Source organism: Symphalangus syndactylus, chromosome 23, assembly GCF_028878055.3.
Source record: "Symphalangus syndactylus isolate Jambi chromosome 23, NHGRI_mSymSyn1-v2.1_pri, whole genome shotgun sequence".
Lineage (NCBI taxonomy): Eukaryota > Metazoa > Chordata > Mammalia > Primates > Hylobatidae > Symphalangus > Symphalangus syndactylus.
This window is the reverse complement of record NC_072445.2, coordinates 41993534-42001430: the sequence shown is the minus strand read 5'-3', so window position 1 is coordinate 42001430 and position 7897 is coordinate 41993534. Positions and strand designations below refer to the sequence as shown.

Below are 7897 nucleotides of genomic sequence, written 5' to 3'. Positions count from 1 at the left end.
TATGTGGATCAACAAAGCTCGCTAGATGATTTTATCCTATTGGGATTTTCTGACCGTCCCTGGCTAGAGACACCCCTCTTTGTAATCTTTCTGGTGGCCTACATCTTTTCCCTATTTGGAAATATCTCCATTATCCTAGTTTCCCATCTGGACCCCCAGCTTGACAGTCCCGTGTACTTTTTTGTCTCTAATCTGTCTTTTCTGGACCTCTGCTATACCACCAGCACTGTCCCACAGATGCTGATCAACCTCCGGGGACCAGAAAAGACCATTAGCTGTGGGGGTTGTGTTGCCCAACTCTATATATTTGTGGCTGGGTTCTACTAAATGCATTCTTCTAGCCATCATGGCCTTTGACTGTTATGCTGCCATTTGCAAGCCCCTTCACTACCCAGTCATCATGAACCACAGACGCTGTATCCACATGGCTGCTGGCACTTGGATCAGTGGCTTTGCTAACTCCCTTGTCCAGTCCACTCTCACAGTGGTGGCCCCAAGGTGTGGACAGAGGGTGTTGGACCATTTCTTCTGTGAAGTTCCAGCCCTTTTGAAACTAGCCTATATTGATATTTGTGTGAATGAAACTGAGCTCAATGTACTAGGCACTTTGCTTCTCCTGGTGCCACTAACCCTCATCCTGGGCACTTATGTGTTCATTGCTCAGGCAGTAATGAGAATCTGCGCTGCTGAAAGTCATTGGAAGGCTTTCAATACCTGTGCCTCACATTTGCTGGTGGTCTCCCTCTTCTACTTCACAGCCGTCAGTATGTATGTCCAGCCTCCCTCTAGCTATTCTTATGACTAGGGGAAGATCATGGCTCTCTTTTATGGCATTGTCACACCCACCCTCAACCCATTCATCTACACATTGAGAAACAAGGATGTGAAAGCTGCCCCGAGAAGGTCACTGACTAAAGAGTTTTGGATTAAGACAAGATGATCTCTGAAAAGAAGTCCTAAGAAGCAAGGATAGATGTGTTTGACTTTCAAAAAGATGTTGGACATGGAATTGATGAGGGAACAGTATCAAGTGACACAAAGTTTACAAGTGGAACAAGACTAAGAAAAAAACAATTAACTCTTGGTAAAATCTACATAGCATTTTTTCACTTATGAGACTATCTGCTTTACAATATTGAATTCCATCAAGTCAGTCTTTTTTCTCCCTGTTCCTAATGACTAGTTAATCTAGTTAAAGTAAGGGAAAATGGTATAATATCTAGAGAAAAAGATACTTAGAAAGTTTAGGAAATATATTTAGCATAAATTGTTTATAAATGAATCTCAATTAAATTAGAAATGATCCCAAGTCTTAGAAAAACATGCCAGACTATCGTGAGTTAATTTTGATCAACATGTATTGCCACCATTTAGCCATCTTCTAACATTCAATGTCCAATTGTATCACCCTCAAATGCTTTTGTAAGGTCTCAGAGGCAAGTAAAATCAAGAGACAATTAGTTCAAAAACATTAAGATGGAATTATGGAAAGAGAACTTAATGAACAAATTTAGAGGTGATGATTTTAAATATAATATTTTGCCATGAATTCTTTTAAATACAAATTTTTTTGCCACAAATGTTTTGCCTTAGTCAATCTTATGCTCTTGTGGAACACAACAATGAGGCCTAGGTCAATGCAAATAGAACTTACTCTGGGGGCAAGAATGAACAGTGAGATGCTTTGGACAGTGATCAGCAGGGGAAAAACCTGAGATAGAAAAAATTCTAATTTAGGGACACAAACTCAGTGGGAATTTACATGTTTTGACAAGGCAGCTTTCTTCACCACTTGACTGGGTAAGTTAGTCCTATTTCATTGTGGGGGTTTGAGAATACCATGTGGAATTCAAAACTTTGGTTGATCTATTATCTTTATTTAGAAAAAAAAAGACTTTTATAGCCTTTTGCTATAAACTGCCTCACAAACCTATGAGCCAAAGATACCAAGACAAAATAGAGTGAGTTTACCAAAAAATCCACATCATTAAAAGAACAGTGCAAAGCTCTATTTCCTGTACTGTGAGCATGTCCACTTTCTGTGGCTCCCGGTGGTGAGACAGATGAGAAGCCGGAACACAGATAAAAGGGTTTTGGTAACACTTTTGAAGGCCCATGGCTATATAAGAGAAAGTGAGTCCATTTCCTTAATTCTAGTATAATCTGGAAAAGGATCCTAGACATTATGCATTTTTTTGATCACAGTATTTTTCCCAACCCATGGCTCATTTATACATGGAGTCTGCTATTGGCATGAAATAAAATACATCCTAATATGTATTATGAAAAAAATGCTTATTGTATTTATTTATTTTATTAAAGCAGTATATTTCTCAGAGGTTGAATGTTGTGGGGGTTTTGTGGTCATTTAATAAAAATGTTAACATATTCTTGGGTTTGTTTGTTTAACTTAGAAGTATAAATAGAACTCAAAATAATTGAACATTGAAACTACTATATTGCATTGGAATAAACATGGATATATTATGTTGAGAAAATTGCATGTATTGTTAAATAAAAATATGGGTGCTTGGAGAAATGTTTTGCTGATGTGGGTGGCTGCTCAAGATAGGTCCCCCAAGCCCTAGAAATATATTTTGATTCACTTTCATTATTACGGATATGCCAGAGAAAAATTTTATCTTTAAACAGTTTTAAATTTTTGACTTTATAAAGGTACAACATTTCTGCATGTATGCTGCCTGAGATTTTGGAAGGCTATATATTTAAATATATCATTAAATAAATTATAGTAAGTGTACTATCAAGCAGGCAAATCAAAATAAGGCAATGTTGAACAAGTTTAATAAGGAAATATTTTAAGTATTCCTGAAAGTATTACCAAAACATTAGTAAAGTTATTAAATATTAAAAGTTACTAAATATTACATCAATTATGCAAATAATTGGCAAGCCATTAAATAGAAATAGGCCCTGTGCTATAGGAGCAGTAGGAAAGCATATTCAATAAGGTAAAAATATTTATATCAGAACAAAGTCTACTGTCATATTTGTTCTAGGAGAAGTGGATAATTCCCAACACTTTTAGAAACAATAGAAATTTTCTGACTCTCATCACAGTTATATATTGTTGGTTTGGATTAACTACACAACACGATTTAAAAAATAGTAAATTATTAAAAATATTTATTTGGTATATGTTATAAAACAACATAAACAGCAACATTTAATTGAGCTGTTGCTATGATGAGGTTTATCTTATGATGAAAATGTTTATTCCTTTATTTGGTAAATATTTATTGATGGCAACTATGTATAAGTCACTGAAATAAAATTAAACATTCACCTTTACATCAAGGAATACAACTTTTGAAAAAAACTGAGAAATAAATAAAAGAGACAGAACTGAGCATCCAGACTAAGGCAGAATTTGTCATAAAAAGTGTCAGAAAAGATAATGCTAAACATAGAAAAATCTTTCACGACTTGCAGAATGATGTGGTTTGGCTCTGTGTCCCCATCCAAATCTCATCTCAATTGTAATCCCCATATGTTGAGGGAGGGAGGTGACTGGATCGTGGGGGCGGTTTCTCGTATTCTGGTCTCATGACAGTGAGTGAGTTTTCATGAGATCTGATGGTTTTACAAGCTTCTGGCATTTCCCCTGCTTGCACTTCTCTCTCCTGCCACCATGTGGAGAAGGTCAGTGCTTCCTCTTCACCTTCCACCATAATTGTAAGTTTCTTGAGGCCTCCCCAGCCATGTGGAACTGTGAGTCAATTAAACCTCTTTTCTTCACAAATTACCCAGTCTTGGGTATTTCCTTATAGCAGTATGAAAATGGACTAATTAATACACAGAGAGAGGGCCCTGCTTGAGTTTAGCTGAGCGCTGATCTGCATATGTGTGTGAGGAAGCTATCCAAGAATGAGGAAAGAACTACTTAATGGATTAAGGTAAATAGTGCCCAATGCTTATGCAAAGGCTGGGAATTTTGTGGGTTCTCAAGCTATTTATGTACCAGAATGAAAACCTAAGAATTCCTGAGGCATTGAGTTTAGCAATCAAAAGTGTCTTGCTTCAAGAATTTCAATAATTAGCTCTAAACTAAACACTGTTCTGGTTTTACCTGACAAATCTTCAAAACAAGTGACTAAAGTATCAAACTGTATCCAAGTAACTTAGTAGCACTCCAGAATAAACTCAAGGGTATTTATAGGATTACAAACATACCCAGTAAAAGAAAATTTTCCAATGAAAATTTACTAAGCATGAAAAAAAGCAGGAAAATATGATGTAAGGAGAAAAATCAATAAATCAAACCTGAATCAGAACTGACACATATGTTAGAATGATTCAAGTTACGGCATTAAAACAATTATACTGTTTACCATATGTTCAAAAATTTAGAGACGAGGAAGATACTTTAAAAAATCAAACTTCTAGAGATGAAAACCACAACGTTTAAATATACATAATGCCTAAAAGCACTGGATGTAATTCATAGTACATTAAAAATTGAGAAGTCCCATGATCTGCAGTTGGCATGCTGGAGTTCCTGGGCCTCGGGAGGAGGCTCTGCCCTGGGATCCCAGGGCCAGTCCCCTGGGGTCCGCCAGGCATTAGGGTGACCTCGGAGCCTGCCACTCCCGACAGCCAGACCCAGGGCCTGCGCTCTGCTCTATCCAGGGCCTCCACGAAAGCCCCTGCCCGACTAGGCACAGCTGCAGCCGCCAAAGTCGGTGCAGTATACCCGGGGCTCCTGTGTGCTGGGAGCAGGCAGGAGCCCTGCCCACCCTGGGCACGGCTGCAGCCACCCACGTCAGGGTCGTAGACTTGTGCCTCCATGTGCTCTTGAGGGCTGGGAGCGGGCAGGAGCCCCACACCCCCAGGCACAGCTGCAGCTGTCCAAATCGAGACAGTAGACGTGGGCCTCTGTGTGCTCTTGAGAGCCTGGGAAGGCCCCCTTTGCCATTGCAGGCTCGGAGGTGCCTGCTCCTACTGACTGGTCTCTCCCCACTCTCTGCACCTGATCCAATCTAGGAGTAGGTGGAGCTGAGCCCAGGCACCGTCACAACCCTGCCAGGTATATGCATGATCGAGCCCTGCCACCTCAGTCCCCTCTGGATGTTGGGCCAGACAAGAGTGGATGCAGGGGAAGCGTTGGCCTGCAGGTGCCCCTTGGCACCATGGAAGGCATCAGGACGCAGATGGGCTTCTAGGTGGAAAGGAGTGGGTCCCTGTAAGGCCCCATCCTCAGGCCAGGAAGAGCCTGAAGGCTGGGGGTCAGGCTGCCACACTGGTGGACTGGAGTGGGGTCTTGTGGTGCCTTTTTCTGCCCACCCATGGCCACAGATGGACCAATCCACATGCACTTCCTCCCCTCTGAGGTCCATAAAAGCCCCAGGATCAGCAATGGCATGGTAGAGGACAACTGAGAGATGACGGGATGACCAGCTGCAGAGAGTAGCTATCCTCTCTGCTGAGAGCTGGGAAGTCAATGGGGACCTGCCTGCAGAGAGGAGCCACCTCTGCAAACACACCCAGAATGATGTTCTACCAAATATAGGCCTATCTCATTTTATTATGCTTCACTTTATTGCATCTGAAGTTTTGTGGCAACCTCGCAAAGAGCAAATCTATCAGTACCATTTTTCCAACAGCATGTGCTCCCTTCACATCTCTATGTGATGTTTTCGTAATTCTCACAATATTTCAAACTTTTTCATTATTATTGTATCTGTTATTGTCAGGCCTCAGAGCCCAAGCTAAGCCATTGCATCCCCTGTGACCTGCACGTATATGCCCAGATGGCCTGAAGTAACTGAAGAATCACAAAAAAAGTGAAAATGGCCTGTTCCTGCCTTAACTGATGACATTCCACCATAAAAGAAGTGAAAATGGCCGGTCATTGCCTTAAGTGATGACATTACCTTATGAAATTCCTTTTCCTGGCTCATCCTGGCTCAAAAGCTCCCCCACTGAGCACCTTGTGACCCCCACTCCTGCCCACCAGAGAACAACCCCCCTTTGACTGTAATTTTCCTTTACCTACCGAAATCTTATAAACAGCCCCACCCCTATCTCCCTTTGCTGACTCACCTTTCGGACTCAGCCCGCCTGCACCCAGGTGATTAAAAAGCTTTATTGCTCACACAAAGCCTGTTTGTCAGTCTCTTCACATGGACGTGAGTGAAAGTTATGATGATGTGTGATCAGTGATCTTTGATGTTACTATTGTAATTGTTATAGTGAACCACAAACTGCCCATATAAGTCAGTGAACTTAATTGATAAATCATGTATGTTTTGATTGCTCCACCCACTGGCTGTTCCACCATCTCTCCCTCTCTTCAGGCCTCTCTATTTTCTAAGACAACAATATTGAAATGAGACCAACTAATAATCCTACAATGGCCTTTAAGTATTCAAGTGAAAGGAAGATTCACATGTCTTTTATTTAAATAAAAAGCTGGACATGATTAAGCTTAGTGAAGAAGGCCTATCAAAAGCCAAGACAGGCCAGAAGCTAGGGCTTTTGCACCAGTTAGCCAAGTCCTGAATGCAAAGAAAAGTTATAGAAAAAAATTTAAGTGCGCTACTCTAGTAAACACATAAATAAGATAGCAAAACAGTCTTATTGCTGATACGGAGAAAATTTTTTGTGGTCTGGATAGAAGATTTTAAAAAGCTAGGGAAAAAAAGAAAAATCCATGTCAGTAGAAGCCAGGAAATAATAAAGAAAATAATAATAGAAATTAATAAAATAGAAAATATAAAATAATAGATAAATTAATTTTTGTATTTTTTGTGGAGACAGGGTCTCACCATGTTGCCCAGGCTGGTCTTGAACCCATGAGCTCTAGTGATCTGCCTGCCTTGGCCTCCCAAAGTGTTGGGATTGCAGGCATGAGCCACCTCGCCCTGCCTGAGTTAAACTTCTAGTGGAAACCCCCTTTTATATAAGCCACATAAGCAGTTTGAGACTGTCCAATGTTATTATTACTAACATAAATTAAGATATGCTTTCTTTTATCCTAGAGGAGTTGTGGAAAAACATCCTCATGGCATGAATTATGAGTCAGAATATTAAAGGTGTAGACACAGGAGCTGGAAATTGAAAGTGTAGATGGAAAAAAAAAGAAAAAGAATTTTACAATATCGAAATTAGATTTTTTCACTGAATTCAAAAAGGTCTACACAAAACTTTTGTAAGGGATTCAAACCCTTGCTTTAAAAAATAAATAAATGAATATTTCTTAATACCAGTGTGTTTACTATATCATCAGGAACAGGTTTTGAAAATTATTGTTTATGTTGAGAAAACAACTATCTGAATATAACTAATAACCATTATTACTAGATTGATTCTAGGAACATAGATAAATTTACATTTATTTTTAAAAGACAAACATTTTTAATATTTGAAAATACAGGTCACCCTGAGCTTTCTAGTAACTGGAATGAATGACAATTGCTTTTGTTTGCTAACACATCCATTTGTCTACAATTTTCTTAACATATTTAATTCTGAAATGATTCATTCATTTACGGTCTGATGAAGAGAGTAAAGTGAAAATATTACTCATCAATTAAAATATTAGTTAGGGCTTTTTTTTAACTGTTTACTTTGATTGTCATTGGATGCTCTTAGCATGTATTGATTAGATTTAACCAGTCTTTAAAAAACAAAAAGAAAAACACACATCTCTCAAATTTTTATGTGCCTTTATCTATGGAAAGTATTTTATTAAAGCTTATCCTATTTGAACTATCCCACAATTTTCTCTAAATTATCCATTACTGTTGTATGCTGAAATTTTTGGATTATTTGTCTACTAACCACCATGTAGAATATTGAATCCACCTATTATCTGTATCCAAAGCTTTTACAAAAATATTGATCAGATCACAATCAAAGTCTATGTTAAAATAGA

General features: G+C 38.9%; 1 pseudogene; it reads left to right on the top strand.

The window, feature by feature from the left end:
* LOC129473155 (olfactory receptor 2B2-like) lies at nt 1-940 on the top strand (annotated as a pseudogene).
* Nucleotides 941-7897: the final 6957 nt, after the last annotated feature.